Source organism: Sturnus vulgaris, chromosome 4 (assembly GCF_052056855.1).
Source record: "Sturnus vulgaris isolate bStuVul1 chromosome 4, bStuVul1.hap1, whole genome shotgun sequence".
NCBI lineage: Eukaryota > Metazoa > Chordata > Aves > Passeriformes > Sturnidae > Sturnus > Sturnus vulgaris.
Genome location: NC_142246.1, coordinates 5,232,829 through 5,254,255, shown reverse-complemented (window position 1 = coordinate 5,254,255; position 21,427 = coordinate 5,232,829).

The window sequence follows — 21,427 nt, the reverse complement described above, 5'->3', positions numbered from 1 at the left end:
ACTTAAAAAGCTCGATCTCCACACATCAAGTCTGTTCTGTAAACTGGGTAGACTTTCTGAAGGTGTCCAGTACTGCAGGCATCCCAATCTGCTCAGCAAAACCACCTCACTGCATCCTGACCTTGCTGCTGGAAATGTTTCCTAATGGTTACAATGAATTCAGGCACCATTACTGTTTGTGCTGCTCCATGGAATGGAGAACAGACCATTCCCTTCTTTTCCACTGCAGTTTTTATATATTTTAAGGCCAATATCCCATTTCCACTCTGTCCTCTCCTCCTTATCCTAAGCAAACCCAGTTTGGTCTGTCTTTCCTTGTAGTTTATGAGTGATACAGCTATTTTTTTTGCTATCAACTGCTCATTCCTTGTGCTTGAGCTCAGACTTGTAATTAGAGCTTCTACCAGCAGACAGCAGACATAGGTGAGTGTCTTCAGATTCCACCTCTTAGAGTTGAGATTTACTTCTCTGTTATTTGTAAAAGCTGCAAAAAGCTGCAGGGGACCTGAAGTGGGATCAGCTGAAGAGGGGAATAAACAGTTATTGAATAGAGTGTGGTGTCTGCAGGTCACTGAACAGGGATCATTATGGCTCTTCATCCATAGTTAATTCTCACCTGCATTTAGATTCCCCTTTGCCCTCCGTGTTAATTTTCATTGTACTATTTTGTACTACTTGTATTTTTGTACTATTTCATGTACATTTTGTACTGAATCATTAACAATATTGTGAGGAACAGGATGGGCAGAGTTACTTAACATATGTCAAGCTGTATGTGAAATAGTATCTAGAGCGTTTAATAAAATTATAGGCAGAATCCATTTACTGTCTTAGAGAAGTTTTGAGGAAAAGAAGTTTTTGTTTCTCAAGGTGAGCCATTGACTGCCTTTTGTGTGCATTGAGTACACATGAGATCCTGTCTTGTACAGAAAAAACCTTCCTCTTTTATGTGTACTCTAGATCACCCCCATGGCTGACCCTTTGTCCTTTCTTTGTGCCCAACACTGAACGTGTATTTTCATTTTTATCAATCCAATATATTTTAATAATCCACAAATGAAATAGGAGTATATTTCTGGGCTGGTCAGAAGCTCTGTGTCACAGCAGAAGCAGCAACTGAAGGCAGTCACTTCCCAAAACCAAAATGCTGATGGCCTTTGGACCTTGTCTTAGGGAATACTTAACTTTTGTCATCATATTGTAGAGGAACTTACCTGCTGGGCTGTGAGGACTGATGAAGAGGGAGGGAAGTGGCCACAGGGGCTGACCAAATTCAGAGTCCTCCTCTCCATTACAACCAAAGACCATCGTGACAGAGATCTTCTGGGATAAGCACAGAAGACAATCAATAGTGTAAGAAAGTATGAATATATTCATCTTCTAGATGGGGTGCTGGCTCATGGGCATGTAGGTATCTATTCCAAAGCCACAACTTAACTTAATTTTCTGCTTATTAGCCCAGTGCTCTGACCACAAAATTGCTCTGGGTGTGAAAGTTCCCATAATGGTGAACCATCAGAAAAATAGGGTCAAACCCTCATTTGCCTGATAAAAAGAAATGGCTGCAGGTCAGGAAGGCAGCTGTGGGGCTTGGAGAGCTGCTTTTGCAGTAAAAGGTGTTAAACAGTCTGGTCACTCACAGTGACACTCATATCCTTCATCACAACCCCCATCTTTCCTGTGGCCATCCCTCTCAGTGCCAGCTGTCATTTTGCAGGATCACTCCCATAAAAAGGCTAAGGGATATAGTGACAGGAATGATGATCAGTCTGAATGGAGAAGTCCATACTGATGACAAGACAAATATCCTGCACATCTAAAAGTGAAAACAGATGTCAGAAATCCTATTCTCCACCATGATGGATTAAATGATTCTCTTGTTCACTTAAAAAAATGTTGGATGCTGCAAGCTATTCAAACAACCTGACAAGCTGGATGCCTAAGAGCACCCGAAAATTTAACCTCACAACCATCACAACCACTTGAATTAATTTTCTAGGGCCAGATGTGAAAACTGACCAGGAGCTTCCCCCTGGAAGTGAATGACAGAGAGTGCTGGACCTGTGTGAAGATCACACTACTGCAGAATGTTGGCTGTGGGCTCACATTCTCTGGGCAGGTTTCAGAGTCTCTTCTCTAGTTCTTCATGTTCTGCATACTGAATGATCACTTGGAAGATGATGAGTATGAACAAAAAATACACCAAAGGTATCTAGTCTATTTTTGCACACTTTAAAATTAAAATTACAGGAAACCATGCAAAAGCAATTACCTTTTAATATACAACTCCCACTTTGCTGTCTGATGAAGAATCTGCTCAAGGCATCCTGCTCCATCTGCACAGCACAAGGTTTTTGCTGGGCATGTGCTACATCTCATTCTGGGCTGGACAACCAGATGACAGTGTGCTTGGAAAAGGAGGGCAAGAAAACTGAAGTGATCTGGATCTAGGGAGTTCTGAACACCCTAATTTCTGTATGAGTAGATTTCCATGTTTAATGTACATATTTTCCCTTCAAAACCAGCCAAACACACAGAAGGGGACAGACACCTGCATGAGAAGAAACTTAGATGGGTACACACGTTTTGAAACACCTTAGGGTTCCACTGTCTGAAGTGGCAGAGGATGTGGTGATTGCCATAGATGTGCAATCCAGCTCAGCTACATTTGCACCAGGTGTGAGGACTGCACATGGCCCATATCGTCTAATTATGAGTACACCATCTGCAAACTTTCCCAAATATGTTGTATGAAGGAAATGTTTTAACGAGTGGGGATTATAGTGCAATTCCCTGGGCAGGAAGGGAGTCAGTGCAGAGCTGGAGGCAGGAGGCTCTTTATCCAAACAGGTGAATCCAGGAGAGCTGTTCCCAGCCTCAGAGCAGGGGGTGAATCTCAGGCAAGATCAGGAGCAATGTTAACTAAAGCACCTTGCTGCCAACACCTCCTTTCCCTCTCTGCTCTGAGAATTCCCTCCATACCCTCTGCGCTGGGCACTGGGAGCTCTTACACACTCTCAACGCTGAATTTCCCCTGAGCTGATTGAGGCTTTGCCAAATGGGATTTTGTTCCCTTTTGGCGAGTTTTCTGTTAGCTTTACAGCGAGGGTGTCGCATCTTTCCTTTAGCTGGGCGTGTTCCACTTGATTGCATTAAGGTGTATCTGATGGCACTAACACAGAGCCAGATTCAAAGTCTTGCAACGTGTTCCGGCACAGACAGCATTATGAATTTACACACGGAGCTGTTTAGATCTCATATCGAATATCCTCTGGCATCAGATCTGAAATTAATTCTGTATGGCAACCAAAGAAACGCTCTATCTGTCTGAATAACAAAAAATGAAGAGAGAAAGAGCTTTGCTGTATCACCAGCTCCAATCTGGACAAATGGCAAACATCCCAGCAGACAGGCAGCCCCGCTGCTGCAAGCCCTGTGCTCTTCCCACAGCTCCATCCCTCTCCCCACAGCTTCTTTTCCTCTCTCCTGCCTGGGCTCCCTTTTCTCCATGAAGGGCTTTCCAGTCATCCTAACACTGGAGTATATCTCCACCTTCTTGCAGATGAACAGAGGTCTTGTCCATCTCCTTCCACAGGTTTGGATGGTGATGGGAAGTCTCTGCCTGCCCTATACTCAACAGGGTTACAGTGAGAGCATTAACTTAGGTACAGGCAGCAAATTTGGTAAATCCAAAATCATCTGTGTGTCCACAGTGTATGAAATTATCTTCCTCCATTAAAAATTTTTCAGCTTTGGAAGGAGACCAGGATCATACTTCACTGAGCTGCTGTGTGCCTTTATGGACATTTTACATAATGCCATTAGCCCCCAGAGTTCCCTGAACTTGCTCCAGACCTTCCCGATGGAATTCTCTGGTGTGGAAGGTGACGTGGAGATGTAAAACATCATTGTTGGCCTGTCTGTAACGATACAATGGAGCATTAAAATTTTGTGTTCTAGTTTCTGCACACGATTTCAGACAGCGTGTTAAAGGAGCTGGGTCATTGCTTTGATAGCTCTGACTGTGAATTGCTCGGGTCTGCTCAAGCATGCGACCCCTCCGTGAGCCACTCTGTGTCTGACAGTGCCACACGGGTCCCACAGCACAGCTCCTCCAGCCACACCTCTCACCATGGAGCTCCACCTGGCCTTTCCCATGGCCAAGGAGGAGAGGAGACCCAGCTGCCTGGTGCTTGCTGAGACCTTGTGTCCCCCTGATTCTCCTGCGAGGGTCCCAGCTGTCTGGGGTGGCTGCTGGTCTCTTCTCCATCCCAGCAAACCCAGCAACTTTGGGCCAGCTGAAGCCAGCAGAGCACTGAGGGTTCATTGGCGTCCAGCTCCAGCTGAGTGGGGATCATTTCTCCCTCCACCCTCACCCAGGGCTGTGCAGAGGCCAAAAGGGGAGAGGAGTGCACAGCCAGAGCTTTCTGACAGTCACTTTTAGTGCAGATTAACTCAGTGCTTACCCCCTTGCTAACTCCAAGCATCTTGGACCTCCATGCTGCCCAAAGAGGCTTCCCCTTGTCCTGGGGCTGTATTTGAAGATGCTCTCCACATCCTCATGGTCCCACTGAGGGAGGAATTGTAGCTGTGGGTCAGGCTGTGCCAGCAACTCAATAGAGCCTGTCCAGGCATTGCTGAGGGCAATGCTGTGTATCAGAGCTGGATAAACCAGAAAGTTTGGAGAACCCCAAGAGGAGGGAAAAGAAAGCCCTGTTAAATCATTGCTTTTCAAAGAACCTACCCTGGAGCTAGCTAACTGATCCTGTCAGATCTTTCCTAAGTCAGATAAGAAAAATAATCTGGCAGTAGTCATCAAAGGGAGAATGATGCATTAAAAAGTCCATTGTGAGGAGACCTTGGAATCAAAGGTAGAGGGCTTGCAGGCAAGACTGGTGGGACCCACAAGCACCAGCCCCATGGAAATTTCCACTCCCTTCCTGGTTGTAGGAAGCAGGTTTGCCCCGCTGCCTTTGACTGAGAGCTGCTTTTCCCATTGACAGCAGACACCTCCTGACTTCCCTGTCTCACATGATGACTCCTTTCCAGGGAAAGAGAGATAAAGAAAGGAAAGGCAATTAAAGCAATAGTCAATTCTTTTGCTGTTATTTCAGCTTAGGTAAAGACAAGGGTCTTGGTTTATCCTGGTAACCCTTTCCCAAACTCCTGCTCTTGATCCTGTTGGAGACATGACTGGGCCAGGCAGAGGGGTGATCTCAGCCAGACTGCCTGCTCTTACGTTCTGACTTTTCATGGCAATAGAAAAAATAAACAACAACTACATGGTGCTTTAAACACTAACTTGCTCTCACACTCCCTTCTGAGGAAGATAAACAGGATATCGCTACCTGCATTTACAGTCTGTGAAAATGGGATAAAAATGTTCCCCGAGATGCTTTATCCCTTGAAGCTGTGTGGTTTTCACCTGTGCACATGTCTAAGCAGTGCCTGAGTCAGAACTGGCCAAGGAAGGTTGGGGTCCTCTCACTGAAGGCCTGAAGATGGAGTGGAAAAGAAACCAGGACAGAGCAGCAGAACTGGGAGCTCTGCAAACACAAAGTGTTGTCATAGGATGCACCTCATATCTTGCCAGAGTGCCTGTAAGCCAGAGATCTTGTCTCTGTTGCCATATGTCACACACTATACATAAATCAGTTTGGTTTTGGCTGCCTGCTACTCCTCTAATAATCTCTTGTGTATCTTTCCATGTATAATTATGAGTCAAGCCCTTGGAGGAGAGGGAAAGTCATTAAATGTCCTGCTGGCATTTCCTTTGAGAAGAAACTGCATCTGCCACTGGAGATGCTAGAGAAAGATGTGGGAAAAGGAGAAATAAAAAGAGGTGGAGAAGCTACACCTCCAGGTTAAAATCCAAAAGTAAGCAAACAGCTTTTAATTCCATTCACTACTTGTTTGGAACTCTGCTCCAATGAAGAAAAAACAAACAAAACAAACCACATGTCATGAAAAACCACCACTAGTGAGGAGAGAGGTTACAAATGATCTCCATCCTCTCCTCCCTTCTGACATGTTGGTGTTATCTTGGCCGCTGAACAATCTAAGATGACAATAGCACTTCATTGCTGCTTTGCACTTGTGTCAGAATGCCAGTTTCCTATTCCCAGACTAAGGACAGGGTTTGGGGACATCACCTGTGGAGTGATGCTGGGCCTTCAGGGCCAGGCTGTGAGGGGTCCCTGCTGTTCCACAAGGGTGTGATGTGAACATAGGGGTGAATAATTCAGTGTCAAAGCCAGAAAAAGGTCTATTAGGGACCCCTAGAGAAGTTAGCTGGAGTTATATACATACTGCAGCTCCTATATCTGTGCTATTACAGGGTCTGAGTCCTCACCTCGCTTCCACACTGAGAGAGAAAAAGGTTGGGGAAAGGCAGCTCATGGTGCTGATGTCTCAGATGTCACAGTGGGTAAATGCCATGGGCAGTGCCTGAGGAGCTCTCCTGATCCTGGGCTGGTTGCCAGGTGTCCCAGTGGTTTTCCAAGGGAAAGGAAGAGGAATAGCCAAATCAGTTGTGGATAGATAGTCAGGACTCACCTCGCCTAATTGCAGATGTCTGTATGGAAGATGTCTGCTCCTCAGCTGCCAAGTAGGGCTTGTTTCATCAGTCAGATGCAGATATTGAATTAAAGAGGCTCTGAGAAATCCAGTTTCTCTCCCCTGATGAGAAGAGGAGCCTGGGGCAGGCTCCGATGGAGCAATGGGCTGGGCAGACACTTGCCTGTGATCAGATGAGTGTCACCTATTTGGCCCCTGAGCACGCTGCCCCTTGGTCAGTACTCCAGGTACTGGGAATAATTTTCAGGAAAAAATGAGTGGGTGTAGCAGGGTCTGCTCAAGAAGCCTTGCTGGCCATGCTGCACTGGTGTCCACACCAGCACACACAGCACCAGCACAATTTCACAGTGCCTGGAGCTGGCAAAGTCCCACCTGCAGGAGAGCCTGGAGGCACAGAAGCTGCAGAGGCTGCCAAGCTCTGGCTGGGCATTAGCAGCTGCTCTCAGCCAGAGGGGATGGCTTGTAAATGCCACATCCTGGAAACAGAAACTTTTCTTCAGACACGGTTCCTGTTTACATTTTTTCCACAAATATTTAAATCCCTTTAAAAGCTGGTTTGGTCTTATCTTGCTGTTTCCTCACCACAAAATTGTCATGAGCAGTTATTAGTTTAAAAAGCATTTTATTTTTTTTTCTTAAGGGGAAAAAATTTCAAAATCAAAATCGAGCATTTTGGCTTAAAGTACCATTTAGTGCATTAAAACACTAAGATTTTGGAAAAAAGTATGGCAAATATGTCCACATGCCGACACTTTCAATTTATAACGTTTTGCAAGGTACAATTTTCAGGAAAATAATGGTATTTTAGCTTTTTATTAAAGTTTTAGGAATAAATAATTGAAACAAGAGAATATCTTGCAAGTGGGAAATTCTGGTTTCTAAAGAGGTGTATTCATGATTGAACCAACTATTGTGCAGAAAGCCATAGTCTGATTTGTGTAATGACCCTCACAAATACTATTGAGAGATCTAGTGTATTGCTACATAATTACAATCAAATAGTGACTATTCTCCATCATTTATAACGTCTTTATTGTGCTCTCAAAAGAGCTCACAGCATTTGTTAAACTAAAGTGCTCTCACCCTCTGCTCCTTTTAAATATTTGGAGCTATTTAAAACTCCTGAGGGAAGGGATTTAAATTATCAAAAGAAAAAAAGAAGGATTTTTAAATAAAACAATTATCCCAGCGACCACTGTTCATATTAATCAAGAACAGTTTCTTAGCTGAGTTTTTGTTTACCAAACTCACTTTTCCTTGCTCCATGCTAATTATGAGGATTGCTAGATTATGTATTTGGAGGTTTTGTTTGATTGTTTGTTTCCAAACAAGGTTAAAGTATCTTTGAGAACATTTGATAATGAAAAATTACCTCCTCACCTTCTTACCAAAGTCACTGACACCTTTTTCTTGCTTTCTTACTCATTTCCAGTTACCATGGCCCACACATAAGACTAGAGCCCAACCAAAGAGCATTTAGCCAATGCTTTTTTATAGCATTTAATCTTTAAAGATTCCAAAACTCAGCCTGTAGATGTGAAAACATGTGAGTTTTAGAGGTTTATTGTGTAATTACTTTTGCTTCATAATCAGGGAAAAGTTACTTCAACATTTATTTTACATGAGCGTACATGGGAAAATCATTCTGGAGTGTCTTAATAACTACAAGAGGAATATTTTCTTTACCATCATGCAATGAATCAGGAAAAACTTCAAACTTGATAAGAGTCAGGTGGAGATTTTCCTTAATCTGGTTTTATATTATGTGATGCTTAGCAGGGCATTTCTAGATCTCCCCTCAGGAGCATTAATTAGAACAAATGCAATTAGTCTATGGCATCCTTATTAAGGCAGAATTCTTACATTAATCAGTAGAGGTTTTGCTGAATTAAATGATTGTCCAGGTCTTGCCATAAGACAATACTAAGTTGGCACAGGAGCCAGAAAAGATTTAGGGGACAGAGCCAGGAAAATCTGCTGAGCCACAGGAGGCATGAACAGAAATTTGAATTTTTAGTACCATCTTTGTCCTGGGGTGAATCTTACGTGCCATGGTTGACTTCAGATGGCTTCAGAGGAGTTTGTCATAGATCTCATCTGCTCATGGAGGGCTCATCTGTACCAGCCAGCAGGAGGAGCTGAAAATTCCCACACAGGTGGGATTGTGACCTTCTGAGAGCTGCAAAAAACAAACAAAAAACAAAAGGCCAGATATCGGGATTCTGGATGTTGAGCTCTTTCCTGCACAATTCCTGGGGTGCTGCAGGAAAATGCCAGATGAATGCACCCACTTTGCCTTTTGAGCTGGCACTGTGACCTGGCCAGGGTTCACCACAGGCTGTCAGGGAGGTCACACTTGCTGTAAATCTATTTTCTTGAGCATTGCCACCCAAATGAAAAAAGGGCGAGCAGATACTAAGCACGTAGAGAGAGATGCTGGCACTCTGCTCTGTCCCATCTTCCCCCACAGAGCAGCACATGCAAGGTTGCCCTACGAAAACTCATGGGGATACAGCTCTGCCCATCCCAGCATCACCTGGGTTGGTGAGGACCACAGGACAACTCGGGTCCCACCTCCTGCTCCAGCCAGGCTCAGAGCTGAATTCAGACCATCTTATCCAGCAGTAGTATAACCAACAGGCTGCAAGAAAATGGGCTAAGTAAAGAAAATGGGGTATGGTAACCACCCTGCAGTTGGGATGCAGTTCAGCTTTCCCTGAGAGCACACCTCTCTCTCTTCCTGCCTTCCAGGCAGATACTTTTTTTATTCAGGAGGTGGCCTGACTCCAGCAGTGTGATCCCCGTGATAGGTACTTGCCCTGAGGGTGCCAGGATTGCCCTGAACAGAACTTTTGGGACTAGGGGGTGAGCTTGCACTGCTTTCCTGCTCTTTCAGCACAGATTGCTCTTCTCTGCAACTTGGAGCTCAGCAAAGAGCAGGAGGAAATTCATCAATATGATGGTTCCATCCAGCTTAGAAAAGCCAATGCATAGAAAAACTTAGGTGAGAAAGAATGGTTTTCCTCCTGCAGTAATGTTCTTGGGATCCCCTCGAGGGATTAAGAAAAGCAACTTTGTGCATGTGTGTAAATCCTACAGTGGAGGATCCAGTTCCCCAAAAGGGTTAATGCAACCTCTCTTTTCCCCCAATAGCTTCATGGTCCTAACAACCTTCATTGTGAAATGGGTGCAGGTGTGGGCTATGCTTTGTTGATCACAATCCCTTTTGCAGAGGAAGCTTTGAATATGTTTGACATAATCAGCTCACAGCCTTTGCCCGCACTCTTTCATAAACAGGCCATTTTCACATCCTTTTCATGGGATCCGACAAGCGGAAAAATAATTAATGTTACCTCAGCCTAACAGTGACCCAGCTTTGATTCAAAAAGACGGCATGTTGCATAAACTAACCATTTAATTGAGTGATAGAAAAAGCCCACATGTATCAATTCTGCCTCCACGTATTATGATTACTGGGGCTTTGCAAGGATTGTGCTCCCTCGGTCATAAAGCAGAGCTTAAATTCAAGCCCATGAAGTGGTTTCAGAAGGACTGATTGAGCATGAGCTGGGGATTATCTGTGTTTATGGTGGCAGGACATGGGAGCAGGGGAAGATGTGGGTACTCAGCCACCATGGCGCATATTCAGGTTATGTCCAGGTTATGTCACATGTCCTTGTGGGAATTGACAGTGGCCAGGTGTTATCCAGCCACAGGACATTTGGGATGCTGATGGCTCTACACTGCCACCTTGCCATGACCCACAGCTGAGATATTCCACAATTAGGACTATGCCTAATATGAATAGGACAGAGTCACTGTCGAGGTAACCCACCAAAAAGAAATGTCCAAGATGGATTTCAGTTAAATTGAGATAGTCTAGAGGTAGCAGTGACTCCTGTGGCAGTCTTGTGAAAAGCAGGTCCTGCTTGAATAATCTGATGTCCTTCCCTGACAAGGTGACAGTCTAAGCAGAAAAGGCTGTGAATGTTGTCTACCTGGACTTTAGGAAAGCCTTTGACACCCTTTCCCACAGTGCTCTCCTGGAGAAACTGGCTGCTCATGGCTTGGATGGGTTCACAGTTTGCTGGGTGGAAATTGTCTGGATGGCCAGGCCCAGGGATCAGTGGGGATGGAGCCACATCCAAGCTGGGGAGTGTCAGAGCTGGTGTTCTCCAGGGGAACAGCTCTGGGGCAGCTCTGTTTGATCTCTTTATTGATGATCTGGATGAGGGGAGGGAGGTGCCCTCAGTCAGTCTGGAGATGACACCAAGCTGGGTGGGAGTGGGAGGGCTCTGCAGGGATCTGGGCAGGATGGATGGATGGATGGATGGATGGATGATGGATGGATGGATGGATGGATGGATGGATGGATGGAGGGATGGATGATGGAGGGATGGATGATGGATGGATGGATGGATGGATGGATGGATGGATGATGGAGGGATGGATGGATGGATGGATGGATGGATGGATGGATGGATGGAGGGATGGATGGATGGATGATGGATGGATGGATGATGGATGGATGGATGGATGGATGGATGGATGATGGATGGATGGATGATGGAGGGATGGATGGATGGATGGACCCAGGCAATGGTCTGAGGTTCAACAAGGCCAGGTGCTGAGTCTGCACTTTGGCCACAACAACCTCCCACAGAACTCCAGGCCAAGGGCTGAGAGGCTGGAAAGTGGCCCAGAGGAGAAGGACCTGGGCTGGTCAACAGTGGCCAATCCATCTCAAGAAGGCCAATGGCACCTGGCCTGTATCAGCAATAGTGTGGCCAGCAGGACCAGAGCAGTGATAGTCCCCCTGTGCTGGGCACTGGTGAGGCCAAACTCTGAGTGCTGTCTCCAGCTCTAGGCCCCTCAATTCAGGACATTGAGGTGCTGGAACCACTCCAGTTGATGAAGACAAAACCCTACATGGTCCCTGCCAGTAATTTCAATGCAAGTCCTTCTTACTTCCACAAGAATTTGCCCCTTCCCCATAGTCTGAAGAGCCCTGATAAAAAGCCAGAAAAGCACTTGATGAGACAAATGGATTGATAATCATGAAGCACATTACTAGGCTTTACCAGACACCCCAATTTGCTGGGGAAAGGACTCCTGTGCTCAGTGTAGGTGCAGCAGAGGAGAGTGAAACAGCCATAGACCCTCAGAAAGCTGGAGACACATGGCAGGCTGTTTGTCACTGAGGTGATGTCAAATGCTAAATGCCAAATGATTAGGAGAGATAGGAGCAGGTACAGAAACCACTTTATCCAAGGAAAACTTTGGAAACCTTCAGTGTTCTCCGAGTAAGCCGTTTTGTGTCTCCAGCAAATATTGTCTTTAAAATTATCACAAATAGTGGCAATGAAGGAGCTGGGGAGCAGCGACTCCAGCTGATTGTATTTAGTTTCACAGCTAGTCACAGAGTGCTCTGTGTTTGATCCCTGTCTTTGACTCTTCACACCTCTAGGTGTTGGTCATGTTTCTGGATTATCTGCCATGGTATTCACACTGAATCACTCTCTGCGTGTCTTACTCACTCCCTGATCTTTTTTAATGATGTTTGATGCTTTTTTTCTCACAGTTGTCCATATCTTTTCCATGTTTGAGTACCCCAGCACAACCTGCTGGTGAAAGAGGGACTGAAGAAGCACTGATCTCTGGGTGTTCACCAGTGGTGGTACCTGTACAGGAGCCAAAATTTGGTTCCTCCACTGGCCAGTGAACAGCCCATGAAACACCACAGAGGAGCCTCCACTGGGAACATATTCAAAGGAAAGCTTGAAGGCACTACAGGGACCAGACCTAGGACTGGTTGCTCCAGCTACCACACCTGTGGTCAGATGGGGCTGGGTGACCTCTTCATGCCTTGGGACCAGACATGACCTTTCCTGCTATCCCTGCTATGGATACTGCCCATAAAGTGGCCCTCCACAGGCAGGGGATTTTACTTCTCTTCCACTTAAAATCTGAAATTCTTTACTGGGAGTATGCTGAGACACACTGGGAATGGGTTGCTCAGGGAAGCTGTGGCTGCCCCATCCCTGGAAGTGGTCCAGGCCAGGCTGGATGGGGGCCTGATCAACCTAGCCTAGTGGAAGATTTCCCTGCCTGTGGCAGGGGCTGGAACTGGATGATCTTTAAAGTCCCTTTCAACCTAAACCATTCTGTGATTCCATGATCTGTCCCCAGCATAGATATGCCACATAAAGAGCATTCCAATTTGCTGCTCCCAGACTTTCCTCCTTTGAGCTGCTGGCTCTTCCATCACAGGACAAGTGCCCAGAAGTCCTGTGGGAGACCTGACAGAGAGAGGGTTGGGCTTTCCCTGGAGATGTCTGCAGTAGGGCAGCTTGCCTGGCTGGAATGGGTGTCCCTGTGAGCTCCTGGAGATGAGACCTGAGCTAATAAATGACCAGACACAGAGATAGGCAGCAGAAAAGAGGTCTGAAGTGCTGTTTCCATCTAGTGACATTCAAAACATTTTGTGAGAAAACTATTCAGCGTTTGTAACACTACAAAGACACAGAGGAAGGATCTGCTTAGATCCCAGTGAGTGCATCAGTGACAATCCTGCAGCCTGCCTGCCAGCTCAGGGAGTGCAGGCTCCTCACACCTGAGTCATCTTTGTTAGTCCCTAACAAAGTGCCTCTGTGCTTTATACAATCAGTCACTGCATAACTCCCATTCATGTGCTCTTGGGAAGACAAAAGGATGAAGATTAAGGTGCTCTTTAGTGCCTAATTCTGCCCTCATAGGAATAGAGACAACACAGACTCCTCAGAGGGAGTATCCTGTGTATTTTTTCACAGGCAAAATCCTGGCTCTGGTGAGGTTTCATCCTCAGCTGGAACCAGAATATGCTTTGAGGCATGAACTGTATACAGGCAGTGCCATCACGTTCACCTTTATTTTGGAGGAGGCTACAGATTTCATGCCCTGTGGGGATGGCAGCCTGCAGGAGGCCTGATCCTGCCAGCCCTGCTTACAGCAGGTATTGCCTTACCCTGCCTGTTGGTTCCCGCAGAGCACTGACAGAGTAGGATGCTCTTCAAGGTGAAGGAGTGCGTGGGGGGATCAGCCCTGGATGGAAGAGTTTTAATGTGAAATGAGATCAAACATCACTGCCACACCTCTACCTCCAGCAGTTTCAGCCTACACAAGAAAGGGGAACGTGCAGAGGAGCAGAGTCCAGGTACTGGGGTAACTTCTGTAAAGGATTAGAGAGGGAATGGAAGGAAAGGAATATGAAGAAGAAAAAAGAAAAACTACAAAGAAAGCAAAAAAAATTAGAAAGGAAAAAAAATTAAAATATAAAAATAAAGGAAAGGAAAAAAAAAGAAAAATAAGGAAAAGAATGTCTGAAGCTGAAAATTAAATTTGGCTCTCTACTAACATGCATGGACCTAATTGGATTTATTGCCTGAGTGAAGGAAAACTTTAAAAGATTATGGAAAAAGAAAATAATTTGAAATTAACACATACAGCACATTTCAGTGTAAGAATACTAAAGAATACTGTACAGTAATACATTAATACAATACTAAAGAATACAGTACATTTCAATGTAAGCTTACTAAGAATAATAAAGACTTTGAAGTTAACACATACAGTACATTTCAATACAGGTTTTAGGACTAGAAATACAGTTAAGATTTGGGAAAACTTTGTAAACCCAGAAGGGTTTTAAGTCCAAATGTGATTTGGTGTGCCCAGTCCTGATTTTTCTACCCTAGGCAGGTTTTGAAAACATAATGTGAAAGGATAGTTTGGGACAGTCTTCTTTCCCTTGATTGAAAACCTTGAGGAGAGTGGAAAAAGACACAGAGTTCCCCCACTGACCCCTGGCAAGGAAGAAAGGAGATTTTCCCTTCACTTCTTTGGTTTGGTATTGACAGACTCCAAGCAGCAATGACAGTGGAAAACCTGCACTGGGCAGATTTGCCTGCATCCTTCCAGAGAAAGACAACTGGAGCAACTCACGGGTTAGGAGGGTCCCTGTGGGCTGTTCCTCTTCACTGCTTGAGCAGCATTTCACAATCAGAGCCATTGAATTCCATTTCTCGGTGTCACTCAGTCACCCTGGGCCCAGCGTGGCTCCCTGTGCTGCTTTCAGAGAAAATGAAGTTGTCCATACTGTGAATGGCAGGATGCATCCAAAGGAATTTGCATCAGAAGAGGGACTTGGCCTCATTCCTTCAACAATTGGAGAAACACAGTGGCTCCTGTAGGTGTCAGAGCAAAAGAAAAAAAGGGACCTCTTCCATGGGCAGTGCAATGAATGAATGGCTCCTGATGAGTTTGTCTTATCCTGTTTAACCCCTCCTTCCCTCCTCATCTCATACCTTGCAGCAGCATGCTCTGAAAGCCAGGCCTGGTGAAGCACAACTGTTTCCCTGCCCTTCATGCCCTTGATTTCTTTAATCACACTTATTTTACTGTGGAGACACAACTGAGCCACCTGAAACAAATCTCTCCATTGGCAATAGGGATCTAGGAACAAATAAATCCATTCCTGAAGAAAACCTATTAAAAAAAAAAATACAAGCAGGTGAATCACTCTAATTTCTCTATCAGCTCAAAGGGTGATTAGCTCAGATGTAGACATCTGACATTCTGTGCTGGAAACACCTGAAGCTGGTGAAACCAATCCCACTGTTGGAAAGAGCTGGGGAGTTTTGGTGAGGATCTGAGAGCCAGGCATGTAGGTGGGCAGGGAGGGAGGGCAGGATGCAGCTTGCAGGTGAGACACTGGATATCACACGTGTCTGCAGGTGGGTGTCTGTGTGAGTGAGGTGGCCAGGTCCTGTCAGCAGCAGGGGAAATGGGCTGTGCACAGTCAGGGGAACTCAGGGAGAGAGTCACACCTGGATGTCTGACATGAAGGGAGCTGGGGCAATTCCTCTGCTGCAAATTGAAATATTTTCCTAGATTTATGGAGCCAGCACCTCCTAGAAGCAGTCATGGTGACTTGGCCAGGAAAATAGATCAGTTCAGAAGCCATCCTTCCTCCTGCTTCCAGCACCCTCCTCAGAAAAACTCTGGGCATCCTTTTACTTCTAGTGAAACAGATTGCCAGTGGCAAGAAGGAATGCAGCATTCCTGCATCCAAAGCATTTCACCAGAGTCCAGGAGCTCATCTGTCCACCAAAAACTGGGGGGAAAAATATCCCTCCACCCTCAGGAACAGGAAGAATGGATGCTCTTAGAGCATTGCAGAGTCTTCATAGAGCTGCACAAGTGCAAGCAAGGCTGCTGCTTGGAGAGAGTTCAAACTGGGTGGAATCAGATTGGTATCAGTCCAGGATGCAAAGAGGTTTGCACTGGGGGTAGAGAAGGGACCTGAACTACTGTAATTAGATTATCAGATCTCCAGAGCAGGATTCAGCTCATAAGGCATTTTAACCCTTTCTTCTAATATCGTGGTGTGCAAACTAAATGTTCTCACTGCAAAATCTGGGCAGATTTGTAATGTGTGGAAAGGGATCACAAGTTTCTGGTCACTGCTGCTCTCAGCTGATGGTATTATTTATGGCAGGTTTAGCACATTTCCAGTTGTCCTGTGGTTAAGACCAGGTCTTACATCCTATGAGAATCCCTTTGGAGAGAACCAGTCCCTGGATGTGCAGGTCCCTTGTGGGGTTTGGAGGGAGGAAGATTAAATGCTGCAGGATTTCCTGGGCAGGGCCAATGTGTCCCCAGCAGCACCCATGCCTCTGTGTAAAGCCACTACAGATAAGATTGAGGCAAGCAATGTTGGGACTTGTTGCTTTCCTGTAACAGCACGAAGGAAGGATGAGTTTGGAGCCATGCCAGAGTGTTCCAGGCTGACTCAACAGGGACAGTTTAGTGATGGAGGCATTGCAAAGCGTGGATTTGACACCTCACTCTGCCATAGCACTGTGTGACCTTTAACAAATCACTTTCCCATGATGTTCCTTGACCCCTTGCAGTAAAACAGAGCCTGTAACACTTGCTCAGTCATACTTGTCTCTTCAGATTGTCACCTTTTCAGGGTAGGGAATGAGGTTTCACACTGTGACAAGCAGCTGCTGTCTGGAATAAAACAGCATTCAGAGTTATGCTAAGTGACCTTAACATTCATGACATGCTCATTGCTGTGGTTTTCCCACTGCTCACATATTCCCTGCCTGGGACAGTGAAAATAAATCCTGTCCCTTGTTCCATTATAATAAACACATTCCCTGATTCCTTGAAGAGTCTCCTTGGTTTCTTGTCAGATCTGCTTCCCTGCCATGCTGCCAAGGATAAGGGGAATGTTGGAGAGGAGGAAGACACTAATTTTTTCTCTACCGAAGTATGACAGCTGTTATTATCTTTTGACAAACTCTGCCATGTTTGGTCACACAGTGCCTCAGTTACACAGCCCAGCTGCTCCCCATCAGCTCACATGGGTTTATATGCAAGAAGGGACAGAGTACCCCCTACCTTTCTCATGAGCTGAGAGCTCTGCCTGAAGAGATTGTGGTTTATTTTCACTTTGCATGTGAAAGCCACAAATTCACATTTTCCTAACCAGGATGTAAATCTGTTTCCCTGAACTTGAAGATGATTTCTGGTCCTAGTGAAGCTTCAGCAGTGCAAGGCCAGGGCATGTCACCACAGCTGTCTCAGGCTTGCTGCTCTCCTCTGCCCAGCAAAAGTCGTCCAGCCTTCTGCCACTGAGACACCTGATGGTTTTGATGCTACTGACCAAATAATGCTTTGAGCTCATTTTCAAAACTGCTGCCCCAGGTGCTGGGGACAGTGGAGCTGCAAATTTCAGTGGACCACAGCTCTCACCTCCTGCCATCTCCAGCCAGGCTGCCCTTCACAACTTGTTCTAGGAGAATAGGAGAGCAGACTGGATAAACAAGAAACAGTATTTCCCTGAAACCAGAATCACAGAAACAATTAGGTTGGAAAGGACTCTGAGATCATCAAGTCCATCCTATGACTGAACACGACCGTGTCAACCAGACCATGGCACTGAGTGCCACATCCAGGCTTTCCTTAAACACCTCCAGGGACAGTGACTGCACCACCTCCCTGGGCACCCAGCCAAGCCCTGGGCTGCCAGATTTTCCAGGAATGTGCCATGGAGATTGTGTCAAAAGCTTTGCTCAGGTCCAGGTAGACACATCCACAGCCTTCCCCTCATCCACTAGGCAGGTCACCTGGTCATAAAAGGTGATCAGGTTGGTCAGGCAGGACCAGTCTTTCCAAAATCTTTGCTGGCTGGATCTGATCCCTTGCCTGTCCTGTATGTGCTGTGTGATCACATTCAAGATGATCTGTTCCATCACCTTGCTGGGCAATAAGGTCAGACTAGCAGGCCTGTACTTCCCTGGATCCTCCTTCCAGCCCTTCTTGTGGATTAGTGTCACATTGGCACCTCCAGCTGGGACCTCCCCAGTCAGCCAGGACTGATGATTAATGACAGAGAGGAGCTTGGTGAGCTCTTCTGCCAGCTTCCTCAGCACCCTTGGATGAAGCCCTTTCCATCCCATTGATTTGTGAGCACCTAAGTGGCTCAGCAGGTCACTAAATCCAAAAGCTTTACACTTCATGAGCAGTTCTAGCAGCAGGCAAGAGAGAATACATTGATCACGTTGCATTGCTGGAAGGTGCTTGCACAGATTACAGCAGAACGTGAGTAGGAATAAAATAAGTAGAGTAAAAAAGCTCATCAAAACTTCCACCTCAAAGAAATTCCCTAGCAGGCATGACAAAGGATGCTCACCTATGGATTAGGGCTGTGTCTTGCCTTGAAACCTCCACCTCTGGTGGTCACGGTACTATTTGTAAACATACAAAAATTCACATGACAGATGTCCCATACCTACAGATATCAATGAATTACTGCCCTGGGGGAATTGAAAAGCTTGGCCTAAATTAGCTCTTTAGGCAGCTGAAGAGAGCAACTTATCTGCCCTACCTTAGCCAGCTCTTTTTTTTAGGGTGAGACCCAATCTCCTGAAACAAGGAGATCCCAGGGTATCTCCATTACCTGTGAGGCACCTCCTCCTCCTCTGGTCTGCTTTGAACCTGTTGTCTGACAGTTTCATTAGATGTCCATTGTCTAGCCTAGAAGAAAACTTACATGACTGTAAATGTAATTTCCACACATGGGGAATGTAATTTATCTCCATTTGAGTATCATTCACTCTACTGAAGGAAGCCCAAGCTTGGGTCTGCTCTGTGTTCACTTTGATTCCCTCCACAGTTTTGGAGTTGAGGCACTACCCCTGTGTCTTCCAGGAACCTCCTTTGTGGAGGTCCTGAAGTGGTGGGGTGAGGTGTGGCTTCTGCCACCCTCCAAACCGGCCTGGGAGGGAAATGGTTCAGCTCATCTCTGCTTTTTTATTTTAATTAGCTATAAAATCATCACCCTTTCAAGGATCTGAAGGCAGGTTACCCATCAGTCTTGACCTGATTTGTCACTGTTATGGCAAATATGGATGGGCTGCATCCATAGAGCAAGAGATTTTCTTTGTCAATAAATCCCAGACACAATGGATGGCAGGAAAGGGGAAATGTTCCGAGGAGCTGGGGTGGACAGGGAGACAATTCCAAGCTTCTGCTCTCCTAGGGCTGCCAAGTCCCTATAACTTTCCTTTCACAAATGTGCAATCTTTAGCTCATTTTTTGTGTCCCCAGGCAGTCTCAGACACCATCTGAAGTTTGTGAGAGCCTGGCTGATTATGGGTCTGCTCCAAAGCCCTCTGAAGTCAGTGGGAGTCTTTCCCCTGACTTCACTGTGTTTGGGGCAGGTCCTGGATGACTATCCCTCAGGTTAGACAGTTTAATCATCCATTCAGCAGTACACAAAGCAGATCACATACACTTTTAGCCTGCATTGTATGGTGTTATGAAACGAGAAGATTATTTGATATGATTCAGAGATAGCTCAGGTATAAGGTAAAAAAAAAAAAAATCACACCTTTGATGTTTTACATTACACTTCAGTTATTCCTTGAGGGGCAAATTCTCGTCACCTTACCCAGGTGAATATTGCATTCAGTAATTTGGTCAAAAGCATTCCATCAACCTTATTTTTAATAGAAAATGTTGAGGGGGGAACAGGGGCGGAAATTCAGCTTGATGGAGATTTCTGACAAGCAGGACAAAAAAAGAAAAGGCAAATCCATGTTTTCCTTCTTTCAGCAATCAAGAAAAAAAAAATTGGAACAAAAATTAGTTTTGAAGGGATTTTCTCACAGGGCAATAAAACTAGTCTTTTTACTCTCCAAAAACTAAGGAGAAACAACAATTTCCCAATGATTGCAGTCTCCATCTGGCACAGCTATTTCTAGCTGAGATGTCAACCATCCATGGACTATCAGCCAGGCCTGATTCTCATCTCGAATCTCTTTGGTCAAGCTACAAAATGAGTCTTTGTCCCTCTTATTTGGTGTGTTATCAGAACAAGACTGACAGGAGCAGCTTCCACTTTTGAGCTGGGCAGAATTTAGGTACATCGTGCTCACAGTCAGGTGGGAGCTGCAGGGTATGTAGGGCTTTATCTCAAGAAGTCTGATGAAGATTTTTTTTTTAATCTCTAGAAATACAGAGAGGGCAAGGGCAGGGATACTTGTAGCTTCCTAGAACAGCGGTGTATCATTTGAAGTATTCCTAAAAAAAATTTTTAGGAGAAACCACCCTTACTCAGCATTTAAAAAAAAAAAAAAAAAAAAAAGGCAATAAAATCTTCTGCGCAGGCACAACACACCGTGGCCGAATTCCACGGACTCGGTGAGCGACAGGGCAAATCAAAGCCTCCACCTTCAGAGGAGAGAAGCAAACCACAAGCCATGGCCAGTGGCAGTAATTGAAGCCCCACTTCTGAAGGAGTTGGCGGGCGATGAAACCCAGCGTGGATGGCTCCGCTCTGCCTCTGGAATCCCCTCCCAGCCCCGCTGCTGCTGGGGGCGGGGGGTTTGACTCCCCTGGCACAAGATTCCCTTTGTTGGTGGGAGCTGGGTCTCCTCTAGGGGCCGGGGCTGATCCAGCTGTACTGGCAGAGCCTTTGTAGTGCGGAGCAGCTCAAGTGCAGACCTGCAGCGCTGCCTGCCCCAGCCTCTGCTGGCAGGGCGATAAGGCCAGCGCTGAGCTGAGCTCAACGACCCCGCGCTGCAGAAATGCCGCACGTAGCAGCCAGAGAGCATCTGTGTTACTGGTCCAAGGCATCTCTCGGAATGCCTCTGGACTGTGCTCCTTTTCCAGCAGGGAATGCCTTTTTTTTTGGGAGTTGCGTGTGCTGGGAGTGTTGCAGAGGTACCAGGTAGCTGTGTTTGCAGTCATCAGCACAAGCGTGGTACCACAGCTGGGGAGGCATCCCTTGGATGCCTAAAAAGAGTGGAGAAAACAAGCAAAGACTTCTTGTGATGCTTAAACTTAGTGACAGCTGAAATCCGTGGGCTAGCAGCTAATCGGCATGAAATCACTGCTCCCCTAAAGCCAGGAGTTCTGTAAAGGACATATTTTATGGGGTGATCCCCACAGCTGCCAGAGCAGAGGGGATGAAAGCCTGAAGTTTGAGCCTTTCTCCTAAGGAAGGACAATTCTCGGCTGACTTGCCTGAGAGTGGGCAATGCCCCGGGCTTCTGGGCCATCGCCTGACCCGGGCTGGGGAGAGGCTCATTGTCATGGAGAACTGCCCAATCCAGGCATGGCCTTGGCATTTATAGGGGAGCGGGAACTCTCGGGGTGGTTCAGCAGGCTAATTGCCTTTGTCTTCCCCCTCCTTCAATAGGGGAGTCTCAGTAAATCCCTAAACCCATGACAAAAGCCCTGCTGCTTTTAAGTGCCTCCCATTAAACTCAATCCTCTTGCCCTCCCTCTCCCAAGATTT